The 15086-nt window shown below is 44.7% G+C and overlaps 2 long non-coding RNA genes across 2 annotated transcripts in view; both read left to right on the top strand.

Annotated features, from left to right (window-relative positions):
• LOC137636420 (uncharacterized) overlaps window positions 1–484 on the top strand; it is an 822-nt gene extending 338 nt beyond the window's left edge. The window contains exon 2 of the long non-coding RNA XR_011043095.1: window positions 194–484. This is a non-coding gene — a long non-coding RNA (uncharacterized lncRNA). The remainder of the gene's footprint in view (window positions 1–193) is intronic.
• A 3036-nt stretch (window positions 485–3520) lies between these two features.
• Window positions 3521–15086, top strand: part of LOC137636421 (uncharacterized) — a 37813-nt gene continuing 26247 nt past the window's right edge. The window contains exon 1 of the long non-coding RNA XR_011043096.1: window positions 3521–3592. This is a non-coding gene — a long non-coding RNA (uncharacterized lncRNA). The remainder of the gene's footprint in view (window positions 3593–15086) is intronic.

The following is a 15086-nucleotide window of genomic DNA, read 5'->3' as shown; positions in this document are numbered from 1 at the left end:
TCTTCCTATATCATATTTGTAGATCAATTTTAATACTGTTCTTCCCCTTTGAAATGACAAATGCTGTTGAAACTTTCAACCTTATTTCAGATGAAGCAAGCTTCTTCCTATATCATATTTGTAGATCAATTTTAATACTGTTCTTCCCCTTTGAAATGACAAATGCTGTTGAAACTTTTCAACCTTATTTCAGATGAGAAATGCTGCCATTGATTTCATTGATCCCCGACAACAATTGGAAAGAACATAAGATCGTGAGAACTGTCCTTAGCCTTGAAGACCTAGCAGAAACTACCATTGGAAGAAATTTCAACTTAGGGCATGAATATTGGGGGCGAAATGGATTGCATCCAAGGATATTTTCATATAAAAATTGCCTACTCTTATAAACAAGGCAGTTCAGCTCTTTACTGGTAAGGCTGGATTTTATCAGAGGCTCTGTCCGAACTTTTTCTGAACTTGCTGTACCTCTGAATAATCTCTAGTGGACAGCAGATGGTCAACGTGCATTTGCAGCTATTGAAATAGTCTTCTGTGTTGAAGGCTATCTGAATCAGACAAGCTGTTTGTCTCAAAGTAGAAGCTAGTGATGGGGTTGTAGGAGCAGCTTTGGTGCAGACTGGTGACTATGATTTGCTACCCCAGTTTTCTTATTAAAGTAAACTGAAGCCTGAGTTCCTAGATTACAGTGGAAGAAGTAGCTTGGGCTCTCCTTCATGCTCTTGAAAAAATTGATTAGTATGTCATATTTGTCTCTTGTAAATAAAATTGATAATTAATCTCTTTAGTTTTTTCTGACCGTAATCCATTGTGTTTTGTAGTAAAATAAAAATAAACTTAGAGGTTAACTTATGGGCGTTGGTCCTGCAGCAGTATAACATTGGGATATTGCATATCGAAGGAAAGATTAAACTTCATTGCTGACATGCTTTCCAGATGCTGACTTTAGCTTCTGTATACTAAACCTTTAAGCTTCTTGCTTGCATCTACAATGTTCTGTCTCTTCTTAAAGCGAGGGACACATTATGAAATGAAGTATATCTTTATATTTCTGTGTTCCCCAATATGTACTCTTAAGTTATTCTTTCTGTTAGTTTAATCTTTGAAAGTTTTAATTGGTTGAATCAGATTCACTAATCTGTAAATGATTAATTTCAATTCTCATTTTCGTAATATTCTCCCCCAGGAATTGGTTTAAGTCCTTACTTTATTCCCTTAGAATTATGATTTTTAAAAGTTTTTAGGTTTTATGTGGTGATTTGAGAGTTTTAAAAAGCTAAGCATTGATTTATATAAAGTATTTATACATAGTGTCTTATTCAAATATAAATTAAGTTTAAGTCTTCCTTTAATTTTTCTCTATATACTAAATCCTAAACAGCAGTCTTTTTAAACGGATTCGGCTTTGTTACCAGTAGCGTAACATATATACCTATATATTATGTGCATGTATATTATTATACAAACTCTTAATTCGCTCTTTACTCGTAAAAGCATAAAACTGAGGCTTTAATTAAGGGAGAGGCAGAGTTAGGGGAAAGATCTGTGGCCTTTAGTGAAACCTCAGATGGTAGAAATGTCCATTGGTCCCTTGCAGACTTTTTCAAGTGGGAGAAGGGTGCAAAGTATCTCATATTATTATTATTATTATTATTATTATTATTATTATTAAATGCTAAGCTACAACCCTAGTTGGAAAAGCAGGATGCTATAAGCCCAGGGGCCCCAACAGGGAAAATAGCTAAGTGAGGAAAGGAAACAAGGAAAAATAAAATATTTTAAGAATAGTAACATTAAAATAAATATTTCCTATATATACGATAAAAACTTCAACAAAACAAGAGAAAGAGAAACTAGATAGAACAGTGTGCCTGAGTGTACCCTCAAGCAAGAGAACTCTAACCCAAGACAGTGGAAGGCCATGGTACAGAGGCTATAGCACTACCCAAGACTAGAGAACAATGGTTTGATTTTGGAGTGTCCTTCTCCTAGAAGAGCTGCTTACCATAGCTAAAGAGTCTCTTCTACCCTTACCAAGAGGAAAGTAGCCACTGAACAATTACAGTGCCGTAGTTAACCCCTTGGGTGAAGAAGAATTGTTTAGTAATCTCAGTGTTGTCAGGTGTATGAGGACAGAGGAGAATCTGTAAAGAATAGGCCAGACTATTCGGTGTCTGTGTAGGCAAAGGGAAAGAACCGTAACCAGAGAGAAGGATCCAATATGGTACTGTCTGACCAGTCAAAGGACTCCCTCTCTCTAGCGGTAGTATCTCAACGGGCGGCTGGTGCCCTGGCCAACCTACTACCAGTGAAAAGGATTGTTATAATGCCAAAACAGATTTGCAGTCTTAGAAATGTTACCTGATTTAGTAGAAATCGATTCGAATATTCATCGTAAAATAAGTTTAAATCTTTCAAGAATCTGCCAACATCACAATCAGACAGTGAATTGGAGTAAAGCGAAAGAAATGGTTGAGTTGTGAAACGTAGAAACTGATAAATAAAAGAATAGCAAAGCTTTACTTTGAATCATTAAAGGAAAACAGCCGATTTTTTTTACCTAATTAAGAACTGAATACATGAACCTTGATAGTAATAATAATAATAATAATAATAATAATAATAATAATAATAATAATGTTTATTGGACAAAAAATATTTACATTCAAAGATTTACAAAAAGAAAAAAAGACTCAGTCCAAGCCCATGTGGAGCAGAGCTCTTCGGGCAATAATACAACAAAATAATATCATCAATTAAGTAAAAATAAAAAATACAGTTTTATATTGTTCCACCATATGTATGGAGATCGGTATACGCTATGAAACTATGCCAGCCAAATATGAACAATTGTAATGTTCTTTATATGTGAATAATATAATGTAGCATATATTTAATAGAATATTATAAAGTAATTATTTCAATAAAATATAATACAGTATGAAAATAAATAATTTTATCATATCAGGATGAATAAATTTATGAAAATATACTGGAAACTGCGTTACAATACACAAAATGGCCTTTGTTCGGTTGGCCCAAATAATGCCAACATATGTATTAATATTTCATAATTCATATTGTATTTTCACATAGCAAGACATAAAATAAATTAGAATAGAACTAAAAATTTATATAAAAATCTTTAAACAAGTATAGAAACTCAAATAAAGCATACATATATATTTAAAAAACGTAAAATAAATTAAAAAGTTGAAACCTTTTTACTTTTCTTCCCGGTATTGGATACCAGAATGAATGTAAACAAAGCAGGGTTGTCAGTCGTACGATAATTATCGTACATTTACGATTATTTTTTGGGTTTCGTGCGATGTACGATACATACCCTAGGTATATACATATGTGTGTGTTTTTTTTAATTTAACAATTATACTAAAATACCTTGAAATAAGTCATTTATGTTAGTCCTTAATAATTATTTTGAAAGTGTGTACGATAATTTGAAGGCTTATGTACGATAATTCAGTGGAAATAATCTGGCAACCCTGCTAATGTTGTTGTTGATCTTCGGCAACAGGTTTGAAAAAGAGGTCCATTAGTTAAGTGCTTTATTTAGACGGAAAATTGACAGGTAATAGTAATTTAAATTTTTGTAATACTTTTAAAAGTAATGTATGTTATATATGAACATTATAGACTTAAATTCGTTGAATTATACTTGAATCTCAGTCCCCAAGATCTTGTCCCGCTTATGGCCACAAAAAGGTGTTGAATATTTCATTATTAACAGAATTTCCTCTATAACAGTTTAATCTTATATATATTTATCAATATATAATTGATAATTAATATTGAATCGTACTGTAGCAGGGAAAAGCCAATAGTTCAGGCTAGATCGAAAATAGTCATACGGTGGTGGGTAGGTTCTCAAATGCAGTTTTCGGTGTATAATGATATTTTAAGAAGCTAATCGATGAATATTATCATATATCATGTTTCGGTTTTATTATGGTTATATGCAGTAAATTACCTATATAGTTTAACTAGGGAACTGGTATTACCATTATTTTCATATAACTGGCTTATATTTACCCTTGCACCGCTAACCCAATGTAGGAAGGTAGCTATACTTTGGCACCCCAATGACTTAATATCAGTTTGGTGACTCCGTTCCTACTCGGAACAGTGCACTGATAAGGGGTGTATGTGTGATAGCGGCCACCTGTATGTATGATGTCGGCCGGCTAAGAATACGGCAGTGTAAGGGGGGTTGCAGGGGGCGTTAACCCCCCCCCCATTAGTTAAGTAGGTAAGGACACAGCCTGGAGGTCAGGTTAGGGCAGGGGAGTTTAGGTTAGCCGGTGTCCATCTACTGTGCACTCGGGAGGAACTGGCCGCTGATATACAAAGGCTCCTATGGTATAGTTAAGCCGAAGGATTTTTAGGTTAACTACAGTGGCACAAATTAACGTCGAGTTTACTGTGTAGAATGTTGGAACAGTCCCTTTAAAATGGTGCATTTTTTATTATGGTTTTTGCGATATTGAAATACAGTGATCCCTCGCTACTTCGCGGTTCGACTCGCGGATTCACCACTTCACAGATTTTTCAATATTAATCTTACCCGATAATCATGTAGCTGTCAACTCCGTTGCCCGACAGAAATCTACGGACGGGATACGCCAGCGATCGCTATACAAGAGGGGGGTGTACTCACCAGCACCATCTGTGGTCAGGTACTCCAGTACTTCTTGTCAACACCACCTCAATTTTTCCTCTGTCGTGCCGCCGGCAAGACCTACATGGATACGCTGTTGATTTTGGAGTCTTTGTTCACGGTTTTGGTGAAGTATTGCTCTGAAATTTAGCCTTCGCTATACAGGAAGCTTTTCCCTTAGCTTAGATAGCTTTTGGATTTAAATTGATTTAATGGTATAACGATCTTTGCTTTAATTTGGAAACCCCCCTTGACTGTTCTCTAATTCAAGATGTCCGACCACTCTCAAGCTCCTAGACAAAGGCGATGTAGTGTTAGGACTTGTAGTAGGCGTCTTCCGAAGGCCTCGGTTGATCCTCACACCGTTTGTTCCGACTGTAGGGGAAAATCCTGTCAGTTGGAAGATCGATGTGAGGAATGTGCCGGGCTTTCGGAATTCGATTTTAATGAATTCCTCAAGTATACGGCTAGGTTAGAGAGGGAGAGAGTTAGGAGGAGTTCTTCTCGCTCTTTGGTTTATTCCTCCCCCCATGATCCTCAACCTTTTCCTTCCCCTGTAGTGGTGACCCCCGAACCTATTACGAGTGCTCAGCCTGATATGTCGGATATGTTACGTGCCATTCAGGCTCTAGGTGATAAGGTGGAGTCTTTAGTGAGTGACCACAATCTTCTCTTGGCAGATGTCAAGGAACTTAAAGTGAAAAGTGCAGTGGGAAGTGGTAGTGCCAGTGCTGTGCCTAGTGTCAGTGTCAGTGTTGCGCATGAGGATACTTCTGTGCGTGCCAGTCGTCCTCCCAGTCCGGGACCTCTTGCAAGCTCCCAAGCCCAGGGGAGAAGCAATGTCGAAGGGCAAAAGGGTTCGGCAGGCCTTGATCGGCGCACAGTTGTATCCTCAGTGGTTGCGGGCGTATCTTATAGAGATCGTCACTTCCACTCCCAGACGATTGAGCCCTTAAATTCCTCGTCTGCGGAAGAAGTTTCCAGGAGGAAACGCTGGACCCAGGTCTCACGGCCTCTTAAGCGTAAAGTCCAGACCGAGCGAGTCCAACAGCCCAGGTGTAGCCACTGGGCCAGTTCGGACTCGCCGCAGTCATCTGATGGCTGCACGCCTCCTAAGAGAGGTAAAGCGATGCCTCAACAGGCCTCTGCTCCAACTTCTGTTGATCCCAAGTTGGCTATGCTGCAGACAATGCAGTCGCAGCTTGCGGTGTTGATGCAGGAGTTTCAGGCAGAGAAGGTTAGCACCCCTCCTCCTGCGAGCGCTCCTCCACCTCTGCGCAGTCCACCCTGCCAGACGTATGATGTTGAGGCTCCTCCTGCCTCCATACGTGAGCTGCCGCATTGGGAGTTGCCAGGTACCAGCGCTATGCAGCAACCTCCACTTTCCTTGAGGCAGGAGCCTCATGCTATGCGGCAACCTCCTCAACCCTTGAGGCAGGAGCCTCATGCTTTGCAGCAACCTCCTCTACCCTTGAGGCAGGAGCCTCATGCGTTGCGGCAACCTTCTCCATCCTTGAGGCAGCAACCTCATGCGTTGCAGCAACCTCCACCATCCTTGAGGCAGCAGCCTCAACTCTTGCGGCAACCGCCTCAACTCTTGAGGCAAGAACCTCAACTCTTGAGGCAAGAGCCTCTCTCTGCGCAGCCACCTCCTCAATCCTTGAGGCAGGCGCAACCCTTGAGGCAGGAACCTCATGCTATGAGGCAGCCGCCTCAACGCATGCAGCAACCGCATTCTTCGCAGCATGAGCCTCTTCCCATTCAACATGAACCGCATACTTTGCAGCATGAGCCTCATGCCTTACAGCATTCGCTTCTGACCACGCTTGCTCCTCAGACCTCCGCAGAACCTCCTTCATCCCAGCCTCATGACTTTGTCATTGCCAGCCCTCATCCTCTTCAGCAGAGACTTGATGATGAATCCGCAAGTGCGCATGCACCCGTTCTTCAGGATTCAGCCATTCAGCATACCGCTTTATCGTTACCTCTCGCTTCTCAACCCTCAGGTGATGAGGTTTCTGAGGATGAAGCTGCTCACCTGGATGATCCTTCTTCTGATGTGGAGGAACACAAGTCGTCGCCACCTTCCATAGACTTTCGTAAGGTCCTGACTCTGTTCAGAGAGTTATACCCTGAACACTTTGTTTCTGCAACCCCTCGTTCTCCTCCATCCGAGTTTTCTCTAGGCATGCAGCCTATTAAGTCTGCCTACACTAAGCTTGTCCTCGCCAGGTCATCAAGAAGAGCTTTGAGGATTTTAGGGGATTGGTTGCAGTCCAAGCAGCAACTGGGAAGGACGTCTTTTATGTTTCCTCCTCCTAAGCTGGCTTCTAAGTCGGGCGTCTGGTATGCCACGGGAGAGGAACCAGGCTTGGGGGTCCCTGCCTCTGCCCAGGCCGACTTCTCAAGTTTGGTTGACTCTCCCCGTAGGTCGGCTATGAGACGCTCTAAGGTCTGCTGGACCTTTTCTGATCTGGACCACTTCTTGAAGGGAGTCTTTCGCGCCTTTGAAATTTTTAATTTCCTCGACTGGTGCCTGGGGGCCTTGAGCAAGAAGACTGCCCCTTCTGACAAAGACTCGGCCATGCTGATCATGTCCTGTATGGACAGAGCAATTCGCGATGGTTCTGGCGAACTTGCTTCTATTTTTGTCTCAGGAGTCCTCAAGAAAAGGGAACATCTATGCTCCTACCTTTCTACTGGTATCACCTCTTGCCAGAGGTCACAGTTACTGTTTGCTCCTCTCTCCAAGTTCCTGTTTCCGGAGGAGCTAATCAAAGAGATGGCTGCGGCTCTTATCCAGAAAGATACGCATGACCTCATGGCCTCTTCAGCACGTAAGGCTAAAATTGTACCTTCAGTACCGAGAACTTACCGCACCCCGGTGGCTGATACACCTGCTACCAGATTTATTCCGCCCTTTCGTGGCAGAGCCCCCAGCCGAGGAAGTTCCCGTCCAGACGGTCACAGGGGCAAGTCCAAGAAAGGTGCCAAGTCCACGAAAAGCAAGCATTGACTCTCCTCCTCTCCAGACAGCTGTAGGAGCCAGACTCAAGACCTTCTGGCAAGCCTGGGAAAGAAGAGGTGCAGACGCTCAGTCTGTCAAGTGGCTAAGGGAGGGTTACAGAATTCCGTTCTGCCGCAATCCCCCTCTGACCACATCTCCCATCAACCTCTCTCCCAACTACAAGGAGAAGGACAAGAGGCTAGCGTTACATCAAGAGGTGTCGCTCCTGTTACAGAAGGAAGCAGTGGTGATAGTCCGGGACCATCAATCCCCGGGCTTTTACAACCGTCTCTTCCTGGTGGCCAAGAAGACAGGAGGTTGGAGACCGGTGCTGGACGTCAGTGCGCTCAATGCTTATGTCACCAAGCAGACGTTCACAATGGAGACGACGAAGTCGGTCCTAGCAGCGGTCAGGCAGGAGGACTGGATGGTCTCGTTGGATCTGAAAGACGCCTACTTTCACGTTCCCATTCATCCAGACTCCCAACCTTTTCTGAGATTCGTCTTTGGAGAGGTTGTGTACCAATTCCAAGCCCTGTGTTTTGGTCTAAGCACGGCACCTCTTGTGTTTACGCGACTGATGAGGAATATTGCGAAATTCCTTCACTTGGCGGACATCAGAGCCTCCCTTTATTTAGACGACTGGCTTTTAAGAGCCCCCACAAGTCGTCGCTGTCTGGAGAGTCTCAGATGGACTTTGGATTTGACCAAGGAACTGGGTCTCTTGGTCAATTTAGAGAAGTCCCAGCTTGTTCCTTCCCAAACCATCGTTTACCTGGGAATGGAGATTCAGAGTCGAGCTTTTCGGGCTTTTCCGTCGGCCCCAAGAATCAACCAAGCCCTAGAGTGCATCCTGAGCATGCTGAAGAAGAACAGATGCTCGGTGAGACAGTGGATGAGTCTAACAGGGACTCTGTCATCGTTAGCCCTGTTCATCGAGTTAGGGAGACTCCACCTCCGCCCCCTTCAGTACCATCTAGCAGCTCACTGGAACAAGGATATGACGCTCGAGGCGGTCTCTATTCCTGTTTCCAAAGAGATGAGGGCTACTCTAACGTGGTGGAAGAGCAACATCCTTCTCAAGGAGGGTCTCTCTTTAGCTGTTCAGACCCCCGATCTTCATCTCTTCTCGGACGCATCAGACTCGGGCTGGGGCGCGACATTGGACGGACAGGAATGCTCGGGGACATGGAACCAGGAACAGGAAACGCTTCACATCAATTGCAAGGAGTTGTTGGCAGTCCATCTGGCCTTAATGAACTTCAAGTCCCTCCTGCTAAACAAGGTGGTGGAGGTGAACTCCGACAACACCACAGCCTTGGCGTACATCTCCAAGCAGGGAGGGACTCATTCGAGGAAGCTGTTCGAGATAGCAAGGGACCTCCTCATTTGGTCAAAAAGTCGAAAGCTCACGCTGGTAACGAGGTTCATTCAGGGCAATATGAATGTCTCGGCAGATCGCCTCAGCAGGAAGGGTCAAGTCATCCCCACAGAATGGACCCTTCACAAGAACGTGTGCAGCAGACTTTGGGCCCTGTGAGGTCAACCAACGATAGATCTGTTCGCTACCTCGATGACCAAGAGGCTCCCATTGTACTGTTCCCCGATCCCAGACCCGGCAGCAGTTCACGTGGATGCTTTTCTGCTGGATTGGTCCCACCTCGATCTGTATGCATTCCCGCCGTTCAAGATCATCAACAGGGTTCTTCAGAAGTTCGTCTCTCACGAAGGGACACGGCTGACGTTGGTTGCTCCCCTTTGGCCTGCAAGAGAATGGTTCACAGAGGTACTGCAATGGCTGGTCGACGTTCCCAGGACTCTCCCTCTAAGAGTGGACCTTCTACGTCAACCTCACGTAAAGAAGGTACACCCAAGCCTCCACGCTCTTCGTCTGACTGCCTTCAGACTATCGAAAGACTCTCTAGAGCTAGAGGCTTTTCGAAGGAGGCAGCCAGAGCGATTGCCAGAGCAAGGAGGATATCCACTCGCAGAGTCTATCAATCTAAGTGGGAAGTCTTCCGAAGCTGGTGCAGAGCCAATGCAGTTTCCTCTACCAATACCACTGTAACCCAAGTTACTGACTTCCTGTTACATCTTAGGAATGTTAGATCTCTTTCGGCTTCTACGATCAAGGGGTACAGAAGTATGTTGGCAGCAGTTTTCCGCCACAGAGGCTTGGATCTTTCCTCCAACAAAGATCTGCAGGACATCCTTAGGTCTTTTGAGACCTCTAAAGAACGTCGCTTGTCCACTCCAGGCTGGAATCTAGACGTAGTCCTAAGGTTCCTTATGTCATCTAGATTTGAGCCTCTCCAGTCAGCCTCTTTCAAAGACCTTACTCTCAAAACTCTTTTCCTCGTCTGCCTTGCAACAGCCAAAAGAGTTAGTGAGGTTCACGCCTTCAGCAGGAACATAGGATTCACATCTGAAACGGCTACATGTTCCTTACAGCTCGGTTTTTTGGCAAAAAATGAGCTTCCCTCACGTCCTTGGCCTAGATCGTTCGAAATTCCTAGCCTTTCCAACATGGTGGGTAACGAACTGGAGAGAGTTCTTTGCCCTGTCAGAGCTCTTAAGTACTATCTTAAAAGGTCAAAACCTTTACGAGGACAATCAGAGGCCTTATGGTGTGCCATTAAGAAACCTTCGATGCCTATGTCTAAGAACGCAGTTTCTTATTACATAAGGCTTCTGATTAGAGAAGCTCATTCTCACATGAAGGATGAAGACCTTGCTTTGCTGAAGGTAAGGACACATGAAGTGAGAGCTGTGGCTACTTCAGTGGCCTTCAAACAGAACCGTTCTCTGCAGAGTATTATGGATGCAACCTATTGGAGGAGCAAGTCAGTGTTTGCATCATTCTATCTCAAAGATGTCCAGTCTCTTTACGAGAACTGCTACACCCTGGGACCATTCGTAGCAGCGAGTGCAGTAGTAGGTGAGGGCTCAACCACTACATTCCCTTAATCCCATAACCTTTTTAACCTTTCTCTTGAATGCTTTTATTGTTGTTTTGGGTTGTTACGGTGGGCTAAGAAGCCTTCCGCATCCTTGTTGATTTGGCGGGTGGTCAATTCTTTCTTGAGAAGCGCCTAGGTTAGAGGTTGTGTTGAGGTCCTTTAGTATGGGTTGCAGCCCTTTATACTTCAGCACCTAAGAGTTGTTCAGCCTCCTAAGAGGACCGCTGCGCTCAGTAAGGAAGACGTACTTATTAAAGGCAGAGTAATGGTTCAAGTCGACTTCCTTACCAGGTACTTATAATTTCATTTGTTATTTTGAATAACTGATAAAAATGAAATACGGGATACTTAGCTTCTTGATTAACATGTACACTGGTTTTCACCCACCCCCCTGGGTGTGAATCAGCTACATGATTATCGGGTAAGATTAATATTGAAAAATGTTATTTTCATTAGTAAAATAAATTTTTGAATATACTTACCCGATAATCATGATTTAATTGACCCACCCTTCCTCCCCATAGAGAACCAGTGGACCGAGGGAAAAATTGAGGTGGTGTTGACAAGAAGTACTGGAGTACCTGACCACAGATGGCGCTGGTGAGTACACCCCCCTCTTGTATAGCGATCGCTGGCGTATCCCGTCCGTAGATTTCTGTCGGGCAACGGAGTTGACAGCTACATGATTATCGGGTAAGTATATTCAAAAATTTATTTTACTAATGAAAATAACATTTTTTTCATAACGCATGTATATACTGTACATATATCGCAGATTTTCCGGAAATTTCAAAAATACAGCGATGTGACCGATGGTGCTAGATTGGAGAAAGTAAGGAAAATTGAATCATGATTAATTTACAATATAAATGAAACTTTGAGGAGCAACAAAGATTTCATTTGTTAGAGAGATAGAGAGAGGTAAGGAATGGGAGGTAGTGAAAAGTAACCCACAGAGAGAGAAAGAGAGAGAGAGTGTGTGCGTGTTGTTTTAAATGTAATAAACAAAAAATTTGATAGGTTTTAACACATTGGTGCTTATGTAATATCAACTGTATAGACGGTTTGAATAAGTTAAGAAATGATATAAACGATACTTTGTTAGTGTATTCGTACGCTCTCAAGAGCGGCAGCTAGACGTCAGCTGATCTGATCACAGCCAAAAGTAAAATGAAAAGAAGTCAACAATACTCGATTTTTAAAACACACCCGAAATTTAAAAACAAAAGCACACGCTTTCTTAATGTGCAATTAACTATTTAAAGAGTAGCAATTTTCTAGAATAAAATGATGTTTCCCAAAAAATGGTGGTTTGCTGATGAAATCGGATGCCGTATTTATAGCAACGATTGAAATGGATGTAAACTCGGCATAATTTTTTTGGTTTCGTATTTAATTGACACTAAGAAAACTAATTTTAGTTTCTTCATCTATATGTAAGTATTGTATAACACGAAGAGAGAGAGAGAGAGTGAGAGAGAGAGAGAGAGAGAGAGAGAGAGAGAGAGAGAGAGAGAGAATCAGCTGTTGTAATCGAATGCCGTGTTTTTGTTTCGTGAGAATTTCATCGCCACGACTAACAACAACATACTGTACTGAACTCTACAGTATTATACAGACTACTGTAATATAATAAAGTAAAATTTGTTCCGTAACCGAAATACAAACCACGCTATTTACAAAGGGTTATTACTTTTAGCGTAGCTGAAATGGCGAGCCATTAGAATTTAACGAGGGTGTATTACCCCCGCGCTAGTTAGCGGGGGGGGTAGGGGAGTGGTAGCTAGCTACCCCTCCTCCCCCTCACACACAGGTGAATACTCACTTTCACTTTTGGCTCGGACTGTGACAGACGTCTCTGTCTTGGTCCTCGCTTGGCAGCCATTGTCTGTTTTGTCTTTACTTAATCGCTTACTTTTCTTTTACTCAATATATATGTAAACATGTTTTCATGTTTGTATATATATTTGAGTATAGAAATAAGTAAGTTTCCTTTTCAGATGTGTGTGTGTAGTGTACGATATCTACGTGGAGGCCTCGGCAGTTAGGCCACCACGGCCTAATTTTATGGGTTGCGATCGAGTTTAACTTCGGTCTTTCTCTCTCTCTCTCTCTTGAGGTCGTTCACCCTTTTACTATGTTTTACTACGCCCTTGTAGCTTCCTTCCCGTGTGGGTGGGGTTGCTACGCCGTACATTTTGTCTCAATTAGTTTATGAATCTAATTGTAGTTGTTAATTTTTCAGCTTGTAGAACGATTCCTTTCGGGGTTTTCGTTTTTTTCTTTAGTGTTCATTCATTTTTAAATTACATAATTACATAGTTACATAATTATAATTGTTATAATTCTGTTTTGGTTACAGCTCTCCTTCCGCGAGTGTAAGTGGTTGTGAGGGCACGTGCCTGTTGTGTAATTCTTGTTCCTTTTCCTCGGGATTCCTCTTCGGAGCCTTCCCGGGGGAATGAATGTGTACTAATATTATTTGTTTTATTTTTTTACAGTTACCGATCTAGTTCGTTTCTGTAATATAGCAACGGTGTGAGCTGTCTGGTTGAGTCCTGGGGATTCGGCTGTTGCTGCCTCCCCCCTTGTATTGTCGTCAGGGGCGTGTCTCCTTCTACTGGTAGTACTCCCGTGTCGACGGACAGCTCTCCAGTTCATTTTAGAACAGTCAGGAGGCTTGCCTCCTTGGGCGGATAACTTTCCTTCCGAGGGAAGTTTTTTTTTCCTGTCCAGGCTTGAGCTTTTCCTCTTTTGGGGGGTTCTTCTCTTGCCTTTTTTTTTTCGTGCGACTATGCTCTTGGTGCTGAGCGGTCGCACCTGCAGTTTCGCTCAAGGGGCTGGGCAACTGCAGGAGCTCCTCTTCGGAGGATTGCCCCTTTTAGGTCACTGGCTGACCAGTCTCTTCCACGAAGTGTTTCTCTTTCGTTCGCGAGAGAGTACACTCATAGAGACTCCTCTTCGGAGGTTTCTTCTGTTGCTGTTGCTGTTGGCCTCCCTCGCCGTAAGGCCCTCCGTCCGCCTCGTCGTAAGGGCCTCTCATCTCCCTAAAAGGGTGCTTGAGGCGCCTTTTTGAATCTCCGTTTGCAGCCTACAACTTCTTTTTCTCGATCTTCCGTCTTGGTGCAGATGGACAGCAGTCTAATCTCGTCTTCCGACGGGCAACGGTCTTCCCGACGGACAACGGTCTTCCCGACGGACAGCGGTCTTCCGACGGACATCAGTCTCCCGGCGGACAACGATCCCTTCGGGGCAAAGGGTTGCCCCCACGGGGGTTCTTCCCTTGCGTGTCAGGGTTTCCCTGCGCGCCCTTCTGTTCGTCAGCGCTCTCCTGTTCGTCAGCGCTTTCAAGATGATCTTCCCTGCGGTTCCTGTTACGTGCCCTGTGCGCCCACGTTCGCCCTCGCGATCTAGAACTTCGGTTCAGGTCGGGGTCAAGGACTCTTCTTTGCGCAGGCTTCCACGCGTAGCCTTCTGCTCGTCAGCGATCATCAGCTCGTCAGCGATCATCAGCTCGCCAGCGATCATCAGCTCGCCAGCGATCATCAGCTCGCCAGCGATCTCCGGATCGCCCACGTGTGTTACAGCTGGCACGCCAACGTTCTCCAACACTTCTGAAGGAACATGGTTCGCCAGCTACTAGCTCAACTGCGGATGCTGATCGCCATCGCGCGACCCTCAACTGCAGATGCTGATCGCCATCGCGCGACCCTCAACTGCGGATGCTGATCGCCATCGCGCGACCCTCAACTGCGGATGCTGATCGCCATCGCGCGACCCTCAACTGCGGATGCTGATCGCCATCGCGCGACCCTCAACTGCGGATGCTGATCGCCATCGCGCGACCCTCAACTGCGGATGCTGATCGCCATCGCGCGACCCTCAACTGCGGATGCTGATCGCCATCGCGCAACCCTCAACTGCGGACCATCGCACAACCCTGAACGATTGCCCGCTTACGCATGCTGCTCCTCATCGCACCACCCTGAACGATCGCCCTCCTGCAGATGCTGATCACCATCGCACCCTTTCACGCGATCATTCACCTGCGCATGCTGCTCGCCATCGCACAACCCTGAACGATTGCCCGCTTACGCATGCTGCTCCTCATCGCACAACCCTGAACGATCGCCCTCTTGCGGATGCTGATCACCATCGCACCCTTTCACGCGATCATTCACCTGCGCATGCTGCTCGCCATCGCACAACCCTGAACGATTGCCCGCTTACGCATGCTGCTCCTCATCGCACCACCCTGAACGATCGCCCTCTTGCAGATGCTGATCACCATCGCACCCTTTCACGCGATCATTCACCTGCGCATGCTGCTCGCCATCGCACAACCCTGCACGATTGCCCGCTTACGCATGCTGCTCCTCATCGCACAACCCTGAACGCTCGCCCTCTTGCGGATGCTGATCACCATCGCACCCTATCACGC

This window comes from Palaemon carinicauda, unplaced genomic scaffold, assembly GCF_036898095.1.
Source record: "Palaemon carinicauda isolate YSFRI2023 unplaced genomic scaffold, ASM3689809v2 scaffold294, whole genome shotgun sequence".
Lineage (NCBI taxonomy): Eukaryota > Metazoa > Arthropoda > Malacostraca > Decapoda > Palaemonidae > Palaemon > Palaemon carinicauda.
This window is presented reverse-complemented; position numbering and strand designations above follow the sequence as displayed.